Source organism: Triticum aestivum, chromosome 2B (genome assembly GCF_018294505.1).
Source record: "Triticum aestivum cultivar Chinese Spring chromosome 2B, IWGSC CS RefSeq v2.1, whole genome shotgun sequence".
Lineage (NCBI taxonomy): Eukaryota > Viridiplantae > Streptophyta > Magnoliopsida > Poales > Poaceae > Triticum > Triticum aestivum.
In genome coordinates this window covers 284,525,892-284,544,515 of record NC_057798.1, presented here as the reverse complement: position 1 = coordinate 284,544,515, position 18,624 = coordinate 284,525,892, and positions in this window count along the sequence as shown.

Genomic DNA, 18,624 nt, shown 5'->3' with positions numbered 1-18,624 from the left:
ACATGACGTAAAATACATAACCACAAAGTGCTAGATGTAAAATACATTAGCCTCTCCTCTCTAAACTTAACTGTCGAAACTGAACTTAACTGTTGAAACTGAACTTAACTATCGAAACTGAATTTTGCTGTCGAAACTAAACGCACTAGCAAGGTGAGGCTACACGTCGGTCGACTGACTTTTTCATCTCTGGTTAGTCGATTTTGCAGCCGTTGGATATGAAATGAAGAGCCTGCAGTTCATCTTCAACCTCCACCCTCACAGCCGCCAGCCACCACCAACCAAACAGCAGCCCCCTGCCGCCCGCGGCCGGCGGTGCGCCGCCCCGCCTGCTGCGAAAACACTTCCCACCGCCGGTCCACCGCCGCCCCGTCCATCCCTCTAGCCCCCCCTCCCGTGCTGAGCTTTTTCTCCGGCGATCCCCACGCCAACGCCCCGCCACCGTCGGCGACCACCGCCCCCACCCTGAACCCTAAGATAGATAGTGGGGTAACTCTCTGGCAAGCCCCGCTCCCTGCTGCGGCTGGTTCTTCCTTCACCCCAGCGAGCCCCCCCCCCCCCTGAAAATTGACTGACCCAAAAGTTGATTCAGTCGACTGAAGTGTAGCTAAATCGGAGCAGCATCGCAAGCAAGAGCAAGAGCGAGACCAGCAGCGCAAGCAAGAGCAATAGCAAGAGAAGACCGGGCAGGGGACCGAGAGCTAGAGTAGAGCAGCAGTGCGAGCGAGCTAAAGTAGTCGCAGCTCCTACTGATGTGGACGTCGTCGCCGAGGGAGCAACTTCATGGAGGAAGTGGCCGGCGATGCCGCCGTGGATGGAGCCGCGCCGTGTGGGCTCGGGACCGAGCGTCGGCAGCACCGTGAGATCGAATCAAGAAGAAAATGTGGAGATTAGTGTACAACCTCTATGGTGGCGCCGATTAGGCTGCAGCTTCATCCTAGGAAATGGTGATGATGATGCTCTTTCAGTGGTGTAGGTGAAGATGGCGGTGTTGGAATAGAGGTGGCGCGAAAGACGAGGGGAACGTCGGGGTAGCTCCTTGGAGGTGGAGGACGGGGTGGCTGAACCGGCGGGATGACGAGATCGACGATGATCCTCATCCGGTACTGTGGATGAGGGACGTCGAGGTGTTGCTGTGGACGACGTCATCAGGGAAGAGGCTCCAGCTCGGTGGCGGATGGAGCAGGGTGTGGGGCTTTGTCGCGGGTTTTCGCGGCATCTATGTATGAATGGGTGGGCAGATGGGATGGCAGTGGGGAACCATGGCTTACGGACGCGCTTGTCCGAAATGTGGTGTAAGTTATGAAAGTACCCCCACCGATTTGAGGCGGTTCTTTCGGTTCAGGGCTACAATGGGCATTTCGCGTGTCGGGATTTCACAGGAGGTGGGAGTTTTTGCGCGCATTGTAATTTCGGAATAGAAAGGTGCGGGTTGAGATGGAGGGAGTTGTAGAAGCAAAATGAGACAAAGATATATCTTAAATATTTCGGGCTAACAAGGCGCGGGTTGAAGAGGCGGGAGTTTTGCAGCACAATAGACAGAGACGCTAGCTTGAATTTTTGGCATAACAAGGCGCAGCTTGAAATTTCGGGAGAACAAGCTTAACATGTACAAAAAAAAAAGACAATTTGCACCTCAACACGCACAACACACACAAACACCATTTAGACTAGAGTAAGGTACACGTGCATTGCACGCATGAGATTTGGCAACCAAATTATGAATAAATACCACATTATAGCATGTAAGCTTTGAGTCATATATGCATGATGTAGATGTTTGTTTAATTCTTATAGTTCATTTCATTCAAAATCATCTATTTTTATAAGAAAGCTAATCTATTTTAAGATTCATGGAATTGTGCGTTGTAAGACATAAAGTAAATACAAATAATGGCAAATCATGTAGAAAAACCTTTGGGTAATTCTGATACGGAAGATTCTAGAACAAAGAAGAAGTGCTTGTGTTTTGATGTTTGTGCATTATGCGTAAGTTCAACCATGGAGTCTTCTAGATTATACATGTGGGAAAATCGGGTGGAATCTAGATGATATCCAACGACCAATAGTGCTCAAATTCGCCATCTTTGGACCATCGGATTCGCCTCATCCAACGACCATCTTTCAAAGTTAAAGTTACCCGCACACAATTTAAAAAATATAATATAATATATATAGGGGTATGGATATAGATATGTGATGCAAAAGCCACCCATTGTCGGTGTACTAGAGTAGGGGTATCCTAGTATCCCGAACTTGTGCACGGGCAGTCGCAGCACCCCGCGGCAAGGCTTGCCGGGTGACCGCCAAGGTCCTCCGTGGTTCCTTTGGAGCCATTCAAGAACAAAGTATTCAAGCCAAGGAGACAAGGCCCCGGTAAGAGGAGCTTGCCGGGAAGGCCAACCAAGGCATCTCAAGGAACTTGCCGCGACGCGCCACGCGTCCCGGCAAGGCCCGGTGAGCGACAAGCTTCCAGACGCAATAAGATAGCGACCGCGGCAAGGCGCTTGCCGCGGCAAGCTACCGCTCTGTACCCGCACTCCAGCACATCCACCAACGTGTCGCCCTGGGGCCTTTCCAGGCGCGCGTGGCAAGAGGCTGTACAGCCAGCGGTGCGCGGTGGCAAGCGACACTGACAAGATTGCCATCGTGGCGAGCGGTGGCGTCCCTGACGGTCCCTTTTTGCACTGTTTGAGCGACGCAGACGGGCATTTAATGCCTTTGTCACCTGCCGTTAGGGTTAGGTATGATACACTGTACAGGTAGCTGTACCAACCGCAATTCCTTTTCCATTTTTACCCTAGTCTACGTTGGCACCTGTCGGAGACCCCTTTAGCATATAAAAGGAGGCCCATGCGCAATGTAGAGGAGGGGGGAAAGAGGCAGAAAAACACTCACGCTCGGTCTCGTTAGCAGCTAGTGTGTACTGTAGCATTCAGCGCTCCCGAGCAAGAACTCAATACACTCAGACATGCAGCAGTAGGAGTGTTATCTCTCTGGAGAGCTCCGAAGCTGGGTAAACTGCTCGTGTGCTTCGCCTCGATCCGCTGTTCGTGCGATCTCCGCCCCCCGCCGAACCGAAAGGGGCACGGTCCGCCAGTCCCATAGGTGTTCGTGGATCAGTTTCCCCGACATCTTTGGCGCGCCAGGTAGGGGGCGTCGAGGTTGTGTGAACCTGATCCGGCATTCACACGAGCTAGATCTTCATCTTCTTCATCGATATGCCACCGAAGAAGAAGGCTTCGGGGGCAGCTGCTCCGTCCACGTTGATCCCACCACCACCGGAGCAAGCGGGTGGTGGGGTAGACGCCGGCGGAAGAACGGGCGCCGACGAGGGAGCTCACGGTGCTGCCAGGTCCAAAGACAAGGCTACGCAGACCTCGGTGTCCGTACATGCACCGCGCCCATCTCAGGAGGCGCAGGACCGACAGCGTTATGGTATTCGCAGTACCATACGTTTGTTGGACCAAGATCGAGCTGGTGCATCTCGGGGTGCTCAAGACCAGCATGCACGCCAACATGCTGGCACGAGCGAGACACGGTCGCCTGGACGAGATACTGCTCCTTCTAACATAGTTAGAAGTCCGAGCATATCCCGCTCCTCACGCCATTCGCCACTACCACCCACCACTCCAGCAGAGCTTTCGCGCGAGCTCAACTGCTCCTGGATTACCCTCCAACGGCAGACAAGATTTATGGATGGAGGACCACCATTCAGAGTCTCATCGGCTTCGCCAACGGTGACACTCCGCGGCAGCCGAGTACATCACTGCCGCGGCAGGACCGCCAGGCACGAGCCGATGGCGACGAAACCGGTGGGGGTGCGACCACCATGCACTCTCCACCCCGAAGGCCAAGATCGCCGACTCGCCGGATCCACCTCGACAGTGACTCCACCGCATCATCAGATCCACGAGCTCGTCAAGATCAGCGCCCAGTTCTTCACGAACGGCAGCAAGAAGACGCTCGTACTCGCATCGAGCGCCGAAGAGAAGCGCGGCGTCAATCGGACCAGCGCGCTGGGCCCTTTGTCGACATTCATGCACCAGGGGAACCAGGCGACTTGCCGTACGCGGTAGGTTGCCCTGCGTTCACTCGCGAGCTGCGGCAAGTGTAGTGGCCCAGCACGAAGAATTTCAAGCCAGATGTACCAGAGAAGTACGACGGCAAGTCGCATCCATCAGAGTTCCTCAGCATCTACACCATCGCGGTGCAAGCTGCCGGGGGGCGGGACGACAAGATCCTGGCCAACTACTTCCCGCCGGTGCTCAAGCCCAATGTCAGATCCTGGCTCATGCACTTGCCGGACAACTCCATATCTTCCTGGGCAGACCTATGCCATCAGTTTGTCGTCGCCTTTATAGGCGGCCACAAGCCTCATGGCCAAGAGAGCGACCTTCATCTGCTGACCCTGAAGGAGGGAGAGCCCCTGCGCAAGTACATTCAGAGATTCAGCCGTGTACAGCACAACATCCCAGATGTCCACCCTGCCGCGGTAATCAGCGCGTTCCATCAGAACGTGCGAAACCGCAGGATGCGGGAGGAGATGGCGATGTGCAAGATCAGAGATGTTAGTGAGCTATATGCCCTGGGCGACAAGTGCGCATGTGCTGAGGAAGGGAGGAAACTCCCCGGAGAGAATACAAAAGCAGGAGGATCTAATAGTGAGGAGGCTGCCCCGGCAAAGAGAAACCGGCGGCAGAACAACAGGAAAAAGAAAGGCAAAGATGTACTAGTCGTTGAGCAGTCCGGCAACGGAGGTGGCGCCAAGAAAGCCAAGGCTGGTAGCTCCGGCGAGCAGATTGCCATGGGCACCAACTACCAGGCTGTGGCGGTCGCCGACAAGCAGGACGGCACCCACAAGCAGTACTGCAAGATCCACCACACCAAGGGCCATGACCTCCAGAGCTGCAAGAAGGTCGAGCAGCTTGTCGAGCAGCAAAAAGCTGAATACGAGCGACGCGACAAGGAGAAGGCCCAGGAAGGTGCCGGAGGAGCCGGCAAGAAACGCCCCGGTCGAGGAGGACGCCGCGGCAAGGCCAAACGGCGGCAAGGAGACAGACCTCCCCGCGGCCGCGACAAGGATGAAGATGACGACGACGATGAAGATATGGATGATGACGAGACCGATGAGCAAGATTTCCAGAAAGCCACAGAGGTCCTATGCGTTGACGGCGGTGCTTCTCTGCATACTTCACACCGCCAGCTCAAGCAGTGGGTGCGGGAAGTCAATGCAGCAGAACCACCCATCGAGTCACGCAAGCCTCTGAAGTGGTCCAGCACGCCTATCATCTTTGATATTGAGGACCACCCTGATCGCATAACTGCGGTCGGGTGCTTGCCGATGTTGGTTTCACCAACTATCCGCAACCTCAAGGTCACTAAGATGCTAGTTGACGGCGGGGCCGGCTTGAACCTGATCTCCTCCGCGGTACTCCAGAAACTCTAGATCCCTGATGGCGAGCTCGAAGAGACTGGCACATTCCAAGGAATCAATCCGGGAAGGAGCAAGCCGAAGGGAAAGATCACGTTGCCGGTGACATTTGGCAGCGAGTTGAACTTCAGGAATGAGAGGGTCACTTTTGACGTTGCTGACTTTCCATTGCCTTACAATGGGATACTCGGCCGTCCAGCACTCGCCAAATTCATGGCAGCCTCTCACTATGCATACAACATGCTGAAGATGCCAGGCCCGATGAGTGTCATCTCTGTCCCTGGCGACAAGAAGGATGCTCTTATCTGCGCCGACAAGATCTACCGGGAAGCAGCAGCCGCAACAGATCGCAAGTCACTTGCCGTTGAAGCTCCCGGGGCGAAGAAGAAGACCAAGTCCGGCAAGAGTTCTGATGCCCACTCCGGCAAGCGCACCTCTTCGGAGTGCTGCGCTACCGTCGAGGACGCACCATCGAGCTCCACCGGCAAGCGTCAGAAGACAATGGCAGCTCCACCAGAGACCAAGAAGGTGTCCGCCAAGGAGGACGGCACTGGTGGTTCCTTCACCATCAGTGCCACTCTCGACCCTAAATAGGAAAGCGCGCTCGTTGCTTTCCTGCGGGCGAACGTCGACGTGTTTGCATGGCAACCGTCAGACATCCCCGATGTTCCCAGGAAAGTAATCGAGCACCATCTTACCGTCTGTCCTCATGCGCGGCCCGTCAAGTAGAAAGTCAGGAAACAGGCAGTGGAGCGCCAAGAATACATCGCAGAAGAAATCAAGAAATTGGAAGCAGCAGGCCTTGTCAGAGGAGTTCTCCATCCTACGTGGTTGGCCAACCCTGTAGTCGTGCACAAGGCAAACGGGAAATGGAGGCTTTGTATCGACTTTACCGATGTCAATAAAGCTTGTCCCAAGGACACATTTCCCTTGCCACGCATCGGCCAGATCGTTGACTCCACGGCCGGATGTGACTTGCTTTCATTTCTTGATGCATACTCAGGATACCATCAGATCTTCATGGCAGAAGTGGATGAGGAGAAGACCGCATTCATCACCCCATGTGGCACATACTGTTTCGTACGGATGCCTTTCGGTTTAAAGAACGCTGGTTCAACATTTGCAAGGGTAGTCCATGACGCTTTTGAGCCGCAAATACACAGAAATGTGGAAGCCTACATGGATGACATAGTGGTCAAGAGCAAGGACAAGGCGACTCTGATTCAAGATTTAAACGAAACATTTACAAATCTGCGCAAGATCAACCTCAAGCTTAACCCCAAGAAGTGTGTGTTTGGAGTCCCCTCCGGCAAGCTTCTCGGGTTCTTCGTGTCTCGGCGGGGAATTGAAGCCAATCCCGACAAGATCAAGGCCATTGAGCAGATTGAAGCACCAAAGCGCGTCAAGGATGTATGAAGACTTGCTGGTTGCATAGTTGCTCTCAGCAGGTTTATCTCTAGGTCTGCTGAGCACGCCCTGCCGTTTTTCAAAATATTGAAAAAGGCAGGTCCAATGAAATGGACTCCGGAAGCGGAGGCTGCACTGCAGGACTTAAAGAGATACATGTCCTCCACTCCAACACTTGTCGCACCTAAGCCACAAGAGAAGTTGCTGCTATATATAGCGGCAACCAATCAAGTGGTTAGTGTTGCGTTAGTAGCGGAGAGGGAGGCGGATGATGAGCCAACAACCACGGCAGATGCATCCAGCGACAAGCAGGGGACTTCACCGGCAAGCTCTAGTCCCGACAAACATGGGTCTGCGCAGGCGCGTGAGAAGATGCAGAAAAGAATGGTGCAGCGCCCAGTTTACTTTGTCACTTCCCTTCTGCAGGGGGCTAGGTCAAGGTACTCTGGTGTGCAGAAATTGCTTTTCGGCCTTCTCCTGGCCTCGAGAAAGCTGCGCCATTACTTCCAAGCACATGAGATCACAGTCGTCACTCGTTTTCCGCTAAAGAGGATACTGCAAAATCCAGAAGCAACAGGCAGGATTGTCGAGTGGGCACTGGAACTGTCAAGCTTTGGCCTCAAGTTTGAGAGCACTTCAACTATCCAAAGCAGAGCATTGGCGGAGTTCATAGTAGAATGGACGCCAGCACAAGATGAAGAAATTCCAAAAACAAGCATCCCCGTCAAGGAAGCAAGCAAAGAGTGGCTGATGTACTTTTGATGGTGCCTTCTCGCTGCAAGGCGCCGGTGCGGGCGTGCTACTTGTTGCACCCACCGGAGAGCACCTCAAGTACGTAGTCCAGATGCACTTTCCCAAGGAGCAAGCAACGAACAATACCGAAAAGTATGAAGGTTTGCTTGCCGGTCTCAGGATCGCAGCAGACCTTGGGATCAAGAAGCTCACTGTCAGGGGTGACTCACAGCTTGTCATCCGCCAAGTGAACAAGAATTATCAGAGTAAGTTGATGGAAGCTTACGTTGATGAAGTGAGAAAGCTAGAAGAGCACTTTGACGGCCTACGAATGGAACATGTTCCAAGAGCTCAGAACGACATTGCCGATGGCCTGTCGAAGTGCGCCGCACTTAAGTTACCTGTGGAACCAGGGATCTTTGTGCTCAAACTGACTCAACCGTCTGTAACGCCATCAACTGGACAGAGCAAGAAGAGGAAGTTTATTTCTGGTCACTATTTTCCGGCAGAGCTCCCCGAAGCCGCCGCCAAGAAGGTCCCCAAGATCAACCCCAAGGGTGCTGAGGAGCAGTCTGCTCCGGCAAGCCCTAGGGTTTGTTCCGTTGAAGCAGACGCTCCCGACAAGTTTTGCTCTGGCAAGCTTGCCGGGGAACGTCAAGCTCCGGCTGAGCCGCAGGTTCCCGCCGTAGAAGCAGATGTTCCCGCAGCAGCAGATGTGCCTTTAGTCCTTGTTGTCGAGCCACAAGCTCCAGCATGGGCACAGCAGATTGTCCGTTTCCTTCATACAGGAGAACTTCCCGAAGAGCAAGAAGAAGCGGAAAGAGTAGCCCGACAGTCAAGTATGTACCAGTTTGTCGACAACACACTGTACAGAAGAAGACTCAACGGCGTGAAATTGAAGCGTATTCACCGGAAAGACGGACAAAAGCTGTTGGCGGAGATACATGGAGGCATATGTGGTCACCACATTGGCGCAAGAGCACTTGCCGGCAAAGCGTTCCGACAAGGTTTCTTTTGGCCGACAGCCCTCCAGGATGCAACTGCACAACTAACCAAGTGTGAAGCGTGCCAGTTCCATTCCAAGCAGATACACCAGCCAGCTCAAGCTCTCCAGACGATCCCTTTATCCTGGCCATTTTCGGTCTGGGGGCTCGATATCCTCGGCCCCTTTCCCTGAGCTGTCGGGGGCTTTGAGTACTTGTACGTTGCAATCGACAAGTTCACAAAGTGGCCGGAAGTGGAAGCAGTGAGGAAGGTGACAGCACAGTCAGCAGTCAAGTTCTTCAGGTCGATTGTTTGCCGCTTCGGGATCCCTAACAGGATCATCACCGACAACGGCACGCAATTCACGAGTTGCACCTTCATGCAGTACGTCCAAGATCTTGGCGCCAAGGTCTGCTTCGCTTCTGTTGCTCATCCAAGAAGTAACGGTCAAGCGGAGAGGGCGAATGCTGAAGTGCTACGCGGGCTCAAGACCAGGACTTTCGACAGGCTGCGCAAGTGCGGAAAGAACTGGATTGAGGAGCTGCCGGTGGTTCTTTGGTCGATCAGGACGATGCCAAATCGAGCCACAGGCCAGACACCTTTCGCTCTAGTCTATGGAGCAGAGGAAGTTCTCCCCATGGAACTCGTATACGGGTCACCTCGAGTGCTCGCTTATGAGGAGCTTGAGCAAGAGGAGTTGCGACAAGATGACGCGCTGCTCCTTGAGGAGGACCGTCTTCAGGCCGCTGTACGAGCTGCTCGATACCAGCAAGCTTTGCGCCGCTACCATAGCCGCAAAGTTAATGCCAGAAGTCTCAAGGAAGGCGACCTTGTTCTTCGGCGCGTTCAGTCCGCCAAGAATTCCAACAAGTTGACGCCGAAGTGGGAAGGCCCTTACCGGGTGAAACGAGTCACTAGGCCTGGCGCTGTCCGCCTTGAGACCAAAGATGGCATTCCGGTGAGCAACTCCTGGAACATTGAGCATCTTCGTAAGTTTTACCCGTAAGGCGCGGTTGCCGGAACCTGTTCCGGCAACCACCTTTTGTACAAGTCTTGCCGATGTTGCATGTAATCCTTTGTACGAAGCCGGGCGCAGACCCCGTGCATAAGTAAAGCTCATGTGCTCCGCACATCTTGTCAATTTCATGCTTTCTACTTTCTTTTGCATGCGCTATCTGGCACTTTGTGCAGCACCTACCCCCGGTAAGCAATAACGAGCCGTAAGGCTCCATATCTTTATTTTCTCTTCTTTCTTTTTTCTCAAAAAGGAAAGGAAGGTTCCCTCGCCCACAAGTTTGCCGGGGGGAAAGCAGAAGATAAGGGTGTGGACCAAGCATCGTTCAAGGAAGTTTCGCCTTGCCGGGAAGCAAACAACAGAAAAGCTAAGTTGCCAAAGTTTGAGCAATCAGTTTTCATTTTTAAGATATCTTCCTCGAATGACCGTACTTTGTATGGAAAACCTGTGCGCGGAGGAACCAACTCATAGCTAGTTGCGCCCTTACTTTGTTTTGAGTCCGCTCAACAACTTAAGTGGGCTGCGACTAGTTGCGACAAGGTTTCTTGTCGTAAGCAGCACCGCCAGCAGGCTGCTGACGTCCCGCACTCAGCGCTCGCGGCCTAGGTGCCTGCGCCGACAAGTTCCCTAAAAACGTAGGGAAAAAACATACAAAGCAAGGAATCAAGTAAAGGAAATAACATAGCAATCGCTACCCAAAATAGAGTTATATTACAAGATAGCTTGTCGCAGCTCTAACAGATTGTTCTCATGACATGACCAGCAGCGACAAAGAAAAAGAGAAAACGGGCGGCCTAATCTACGTGATCGCCCTCAACCCTCTTGATATCGCTCACCTTGTCCACAATGGGTGCGACAAGGGTCTTGAGCGCTTCCAGATCAGCATCCGGCGGCAAGGTCCTGAGGACGTTGGTGAGGTTGAGGCCTGGGTTGCGGAGGGCCACCTTCACCAGCACTTTTTGAAGAGCTCCCGCGCAGATCTTGCGCGACTCGTCGGCTAGCTGCTTTGGGATCTTCTCCCGGAGTCGCTGGAGGGCCGTCGCCACGCCTTTGAAGAACAAGCTGAGCTTGGCGCTGGGTTGGAGGTGCTCATCGGAGGAGTACCCGAGATCCTCCATCACCAGCTGCGCCAGCTCCTTGTCGATGGCTGCGGCAACATTCACGAGACCCTCGGTCCAGTGCTCCACATTCTCCCTAAAAGCGTTCTGGGCGGCAGCAGCATTCGCCAGCAGCGCCTCGTCGGCCTTGATCTTCTCCTTCAAGGCCACCTCCTGCTCCTTGGCGCCGTCCAGTGTCTTGGTCAAAGTAGCCAGCTTCAACTCAAGATCTGTGTTGGAGTCCTTGGCGGCGCTAAGCTCTTTGCTCCTCTCAGCGAGACGATGCGGCAGCTCGCCATGAGCGGCGGCGTCCTTCTCGTGCTCACGCTTGAGCGCAGCAAGCTCCTCGCCGCTCGCCTTGAGATCGGCCTCCAGCTGCGCCATCTTCGTCTCCAGCTCCTTCTTGGCGGCCTCGGCAGCTGTGGTGGCATCCTCTGCTTCCTTGAGAGCCCTGCCAATTGCTTGCTCGCACGCGGCAAGCTCCTCCTCATGGCTGTCAAGGTTGACCTTGCGCTGCGCCAACTCGCCTTCCTGCGCAGATAGCTTTTCGGTAACAAGCCGCTGTTTCTCTTCAACTTCAGCCTTCTCGAGGAGGAAGTCTTTCTGCTCCTCGGCGACTTGCTCCCGCTCCTCTGCCAGGGATCGGAGAGCTTCCTGCCTGAGACCCCGGAGCTCCTCCGCGCGCTTCTCAATGTCCACTCCCGCCTTCGTGACAAGCGCTTCTCGGGATTCCAGCTTGGCTTGTCGGGCGCGGTAAAGCGACAACAGCTTCCGCAGCAGCCGTTCCTCCTCAGGCTCGTCGCTGCTGCTGCTTGGCGCATCGACCAACGTCAGCCCAGCGGAGGCAAGCACCTCTCCATCCAAGATCTCTCCTTCGACCGGCGCCCTGGAGCTTGACGCCCAGGGGAGCTTGATGAAGATGCCGTCGCCGGCCTTCAAATAGGCGCCGGGCTGGGGTTCTTCGGAGCCTGGCGCTGCAGCAGCGACGGAGGGATCGGCGGTCGGCGCAGCGCCTGACGCTCCTGAGGCCTCGGGGCCGTCAGTGCGATCGCCGGATCCCTTGCCAGCTTTTGCGGCGGCAGCTTTGGCAGCCTCTTCACCGGCGGGATCATCAGCGTCGGCTTCTCCTTCGGTGGCAACGGCGTCGTCGGTATTGCTGCGCGCATTCTCCTCGCCGGCGACCTCGGTTTCCATCGGCTCCGTGGCAGATGGATCTGACAAACGGAAAAAGGAGAAAAGTCAAGCAAATATCCAAAACAAAATCAGAAGAAGAAGAACCCAAGGGAAGTTTTCAAGCAAGAAGATTACCTGTACTAGGATCTGCAGTCATGGTCTCAACCATCAGAGGGTCGCCAGTGTTGTCCCATGCCAGAGAACTGTCCCTTGCCGGAGAACGCTCCCTTGCCAGAGAATTCTCCCTTGCCGGAGAACGCTCCCTTGCCGGGTAATCCTCCCTTGGCGGTGTAGTCGAAGCAGATGGCATTTCAGGAGCGGCTTCCGGGCACTCCTGGTGAGGCTGCTCTGCTCCTACACAAACCAACAGTCAGATGTCAGCAAAGAAAGAGCACCCATGCGCGCCCCACAGCAGGAAGTAAACTATACACTTACGCTGGGGGCTGCGCTGGGGGCTGCTTTGGGCAAAAGTTGTCGGGTCCGGCAAGGTGGTCTTGGACAAGCCCCCTGCTGTCGCGGTGGGTTCGTCCTCGATGACAATCACCGGGACCTTGGCTCTCTTCGCCGCTCTCTGGGCCAGAGTACTGAAAAGTAATGAGTTCGGAGTAAAGCAAATCAGATACAAGGCAAAACAGCAAGAATTTAAGAACTACAAGTACAGCAAAGAATCTTACTCTTCTTCTTCCTCGTCGGAGCTGAGCACGGAGAGATCGAAGTTCGGTTCGCCTCCGGTGCGACGAGGCGGATGAGTAGGTTCCCTTGTCCGCTTGGCAGGGGCAGTAGCGGTGGACCGGGAAGATCCCGCTCCAGTTGCCGCAGCGGCGTGAGGCGCTCCCGCGGCAACAGTGCTTGCCGCGGTAGAGCGTGTCGTGCGGCACGGCAGCTATTGACTCGTCTGCCGCCCCGCTACGTCCTTGGCCTGGCGGAGACGCCTTCTTGGTGGAGCTGGGGGCTCCGCTTGCGGCAAGCTGGCTGAAGGTGGGGAGGAGGAGGAGCCGATCTTCAACGAGTCGCTCGCGCCCTCGGCGGGCTCGCTCGACTCAGCTTCAGGCCCGACAAGCTCTTCCTCGCCGGCAAGCTCCTCTCGCTCAACAAGGCTTGCCGCCTCTGCTGCCTCTACCTCCTCCACGGTGAATCCGAACTCGCCCGCGGCAGCGGCTGCTGCCGCCTCTTCCAGCCTAGTGGCGATGCGCTGCATCTCCGCATCGGTGGTGTCGCGAGTAAGGCTCTTCTGTTCATCGGAGTGGACCGGCACTTCTACCAAGCCGTCAAAGAAATCCCGCACGACGTCATCTGCAGGCTCTTGCCAAGTTGACGTAGATAAGGGTAAAAATGGAAAAGGAATTGCAGTTGGTACAACTACATGTACAGTGTATCATACCTAACCCAGACGGCAGGGGACAAAGGCATTAAATGCCCATCTACGTCACTCAAACAGTGCAAAAAGGGACCGTCAGGGACGCCACCGCTCTCCATGATGGCAATCTTGTCAGTGTCGCTTGCCACCGTGCACCGCTGGCTGTACAGCCTCTTGCCACGCGCGCCTGGAAAGGCCCCAGGGTGACACGTTGGTGGATGTGCGGGAGCGCGGGTACAGAGCAGTAGCTTGCCGCGGCAAGCGCCTTGCCGCCGTCGTTGTCTTCTTGCGTCCGGAAGCTTGTCGCTCACCGGGCCTTGCCGGGACGCGTGGCGCGTCGCGGCAAGTTCCTTGAGATGCCTTGGTTGGCCTTCCCAGCAAGCTCCTCTTACCGGGGCCTTGTCTCCTTGGCTTGAATACTTTGTTCTTGAATGGCTCCAAAGGAACCATGGAGGACCTTGGCGGTCACCCGGCAAGCCTTGCCGCGGGGTGCTGCGACTGCCCGTGCACAAGTTCAGGATACTAGGGTACCCCTACTCTAGTACACCGACAGGAGCCCCCGGGCCTGTGCCACACATGGCGCCGAGCGCTGTTGGGCCAGGCCCAAAACAGGGCACGGGCACGCGCGGCCTGGGTTACGCCGTATCTTACTCCGTATCCACCGCGCCCTCCCCGAACGGCACGCGTCGAATGTGGCATCGTGGGAGAGATCGTGGGTGGTTTCTTTATTCGGAAAGACGGAACGCCCGCCCCCTTCCTCTTTATAAGGAGGGGAAACAGGGGCAGTTCGCCCATCTCGCCGGTTGTTACTCCAATCTCAGAAATCTCCGCCGCTCCCCCCTTCTTCCCAAAGCTGAAAGAGAGCAGCGCTCCGCCCCCCATCGCCACCAGCATCACCAACGCCATCGATCTCCCCCACCACCTCCGCTATGGCTCCGAAAGCTGACACCCATCATCTCCAATTAGTATAGTGTGTCCATGCACGGATGCGACGTGGCCAAATGATGTCTGCCATCGGTATCTCAAATTCAAATCAGTCTGACCTTGTTCAATGTGTATACATCACAACATGCTCGTTTCCAAACCACACGACGTACATCTCTGTTATATTCATGCATGGATGGGTTTCAAACATCAGAATCTCTTATTCAAATATTTGAATTCAACTTTACATTGATTATGACCTCACATAGTCTTTTACACCCACACAGTCGTCTTCTCTTTATATTGTACAACTAACTTTCTCTCATGCATGCATGCACACACACTACCATTCGACATTATCCATCACACACATGCAATCTTTTTCTTCAGGTCGGTTTCCCATGAAGGCACAAACCCACACACATCCCCCTCTCCATCAAATCAGGCATTCTTTATCTCTCATGCGTGCATGCGCAACAATTGATGTTCCTCTATGTATGTGTGTGTATAGCTAGGTCTTTCATAGTTTTCCACACAAACCGATCAATCGATATATCCAGTGAGGTCTCACCCTCTTTCCCACATCCACATCGATCAATCTATACCTCTCTATATAGGGTTAACATATATAGCTAATACACCCACATTAATTATATATCCAACGTCCCCCTCTCATCATCCATACCTTCCGCTTCATCTCTCAGATGCGCGCACAATGGCGAAGACAGGGGGCAGTAAGGGCCCTGCTCCCCCCCTAATATCACTATATATTGAGGCTAATATGAATGTGATCATTAGAAAATTGCTGCTAAAAATGGTTTAAGTGCATGAATTGACCCTCCTCGTAAAGGATTAGCAATGCTTGGCCCCCTAGCTCATTAAATTTCCATGGCTCCGCCACTGCATGCAACAGCGCACGTTCTCTCCCCCTCTCTCTAAATATCAATCTATCACTTTTGCATTCCTTCATAGTCTCCCTCCACTCGGCCCCTCGCACCATCTTCTAGCCCCCCACCAGATTTTGCCACATGTACAATCTAGCAGACTCCATTTTTGAACTTAAGCATAATGCACAAACCTCAAAACAATAGTGGTTCTCTTTTGTTTTAGAATCTTCCGTATCATAACTACCCAAACTTTTTTTCTAGTTGAATTGCCATTATTTGTTTTTACTTCATGCTTTACAAAGCATAATTCCATGAATCATAAAATAGATTAAGGGCTTCTTTGATTCAAACGATTCTCAAAGGAATTTTGGAGGATTCTAATCCTTAGGAATTTTTCCTATCTTGGTCGTTCGATTCGTAGGATTGTAAACCATAGGAATTTTTCCATATGATTCATTTGCACTAGATTCCATAGGAAACATCCCATCCAGTCAAACCTCTTTGAAAGAATTCTGTGTTTTTTCTATGCACAATCAAACACTCGTACAATCCTGTAGGATTCAAGACGACATTACACTATAATCCCATGTTTTTCCTATTCCCGCCTTTTGGAAATCCTACAAATCCAGGAGGCCCTATCTTTTTTATAAATACTAATTGATTTTGAATGAGATGAACTATAAGAATTAAATGAAGGTCTACATCAAGCATATATGACTCAGAGCTTACATGCTATAGTGTGGTATTTATTCATAATTTGGTTACAAATCTGATGCGTGCAATGCACGTGTACCTTACTAGTACTTCGAGTATGTGCAAAACACGTAAATTAGAATTACAATGGCACGCTACATTCATGAAGCCACGTGGCACATGTGGAGGCGTTGTCGCGACCTCATTGTGTGGATAGATCACAGTGATGTGCTGCTGGTTCCAGAAGAATATACTCGTCCTCCCTAAGCCATACTGTCGGTACATGCACGAAGCGAAGATGTGCACGTACGCCACGCACACTCATTCCCTCGCACACACACGCCGGTACACGGGCGGAAGCCATTTTGTACCAAGATCCACCCATGTGATAATTTGACGCGTGTAAAGTCGTTCACTTCATTGATGGTCAATTAATATAGCGCATGCAAATTGAGTGGACGTGAGGGCGGAAGAAAGACATTACTACTCCACTGCGCGCGTGCGAGTAGTTAAATCATGGGTTGCTAGTAGTACTTCCATTGGTCTCCTGCGTATTTTGTGCAAATTTTTGACAGTAACATAATATTTACGAATTTGAGCAGTGTAGTATACTTGAAATTTATGTTCCACTAAACTCATCTGGCGCCGTTTCGGGCCTCGAAACCAAAACCATCAATTAATCTTTACCTTGTTCCCATCCCATTCGAAAGCCTGCTCACACCTACTAGTACGTACCAAACCTGAACGTGTTCCCACTATGTAGGTATTAGTACTAGTGCTAGTACTTAGGTTATAAAAAGGGGAACTACCTAACAGAAAATTACTCTACCTTTCCTCCTCATAAGTGCATCTTCTTCGTCCGTCCTTGTCATGGCCGGTTAACAGAGCTCTAGGTCGAGAACTACTCGTAAGAAGGGAGCGGCAACCAAGGCTATGAAAAAAAAGAGGGCTCCCTGCCATGCAGAGACCTCGAAAGATCTCTCAAGGGCAGGCGATGGCTCCCAGGAGCGCCCTAGCCGCGGAGGCGAACATGCCAAGCCGGCGGCACTGGAGTCGTTATCCCTCGACGGCATGCCCGATCAGCTCAATAAGCACCTTAATAAGCAGAAGGAGTTCATCAAAGGCTTGGTGGAGCTGCTAAAGGAGAGCCTCGACGACATGCCCGCTGAGCTCAATAAGCAGGGGGAGTTGACCGCCGGCTTGGTGATGCTGCTGAAGAAGAGCATTACCTCGGAGAAGAAGGCGACCGGCGAAATCCTGCAACTTCAGGAGGACAAGGCGAAGCTCTACCATGAGCTCAACCTGTTGAAGGATAAGAACGCCGGCTGGAAGAAGATGCATGAGTATAGTAGGTCCTCGATGAAGATGCTGCAGGCCCTCGTCATGGAACAGAAGGAGGAGTTGGCGAAGCTCCGCATCGAGCACCTCGCTGCTGTCAAGGTATGTAATGCGGCCGTGGAACAGATGATGAAGGCTCGCGTCGAGAATTCCCACGTCATGGACAGAATGAAGAAGATGGCAGAGGAGACGCGCAAGGAGATGGAGGTCGTGGAGGCGATTAAGAAGCAGTTACGACTCCGCGGCGAATTAGATCATTTGGGGTGATAATCTTCCTTCTTCTTTTGCTCCTGTGTTTCATCTTTTGCTTCGGGTGTTTCGCTGCACATGTCACGTTTTCTGCGAGGCATGAATAGAACAATGCTTTTTTTAGGGAATGAATAGAACAATGCTAACAATGAGATGACTAGCAAATTAGATCATTTTTTATTGCCATATGGCATTGGGCTGCCATGTTTCGTGCTCCTCCCTCGTAGTACTACTCTAGTGGAAAACTTGAGTATACCGCACGGTTCTTTGCTCCTCCTCAGGTCGTCGGCGCATTTATACGAGTAGTCAAATCACAAGGCCCCGCCTTCCAGCAGTAATGAGCCGTCAAATCACAAAGGCCCTCGCCTCTCGTGAAACCGACCAAGCTAGACTGACCCGCCCTCTAGCCTTTTAAAAATTTATACTTTTGTATAGTAGTAGTATCGATGGATTGCGCCATGGAGAAAAACTTGAAATTAAAAAAAAGGTGGTACATATAGAGAGCGCTCGTCGCCAAATTATGCATATAGAACTACTACCTCCGTCCTGGTTTACAGGTCCCCTTTGTAGTTTGTGCCAAATTTTGACTAAAGATTTAAGTAACAAAATTTTAATGCATGTCAAGAAAAATTATCTCATTGGATTCGTATTTGAACATAGTTTTCAAAAATATAATGCTTGGTGACATGCGTGAACATTTTGTTAGTTTAATCTATGGTCAAAATTTGGCACGAAATACAATGGGGACCAACAAACCAGGACGGAGGTAGTATTAAAAAGGCTAGTCACAATAATGGTGTCCAGTACAACCCACCCCTCAAATAAAACTAAGCATCCTGGAATTCTTTGACAAAACTAAGCACCCTGAAATTCTTTGCCAACTAAACTGCTGGCTATACGATGTTGGCCATATATATTGTACGTATATAATGTGAAGAAACGAGTGGTAGTACTATACCAACTAAAAGATGAAATGTAAGAAATACTAGTATGTACGTACTAAAGAGTTAAAGTAACGAGAAGAAACATAACATAGTTCTGCTGGGGGCTCAGCACAAAACACCCCTCAAATTAAATTAAGCACACCTGAAATTAAACTTTGCAACTATTCCGGTAGACACTGCATTAGAACCACCATGAGCAATGACACTGCCACCTTACTTGGAGTCCTCGTCCACGTCCTCGACTTCGTCCTTGTCCCTCTTCCTCTTGGCCGATACTTCTTTGCTAGAACCGCACACTTGGCTCTTGCTCTTCATCCAACCCTTGTAGATATTGAAACAAAGGTAGCCAACCATTGCAGCTTAGTGGATGTGATCTATATCTAGTACATT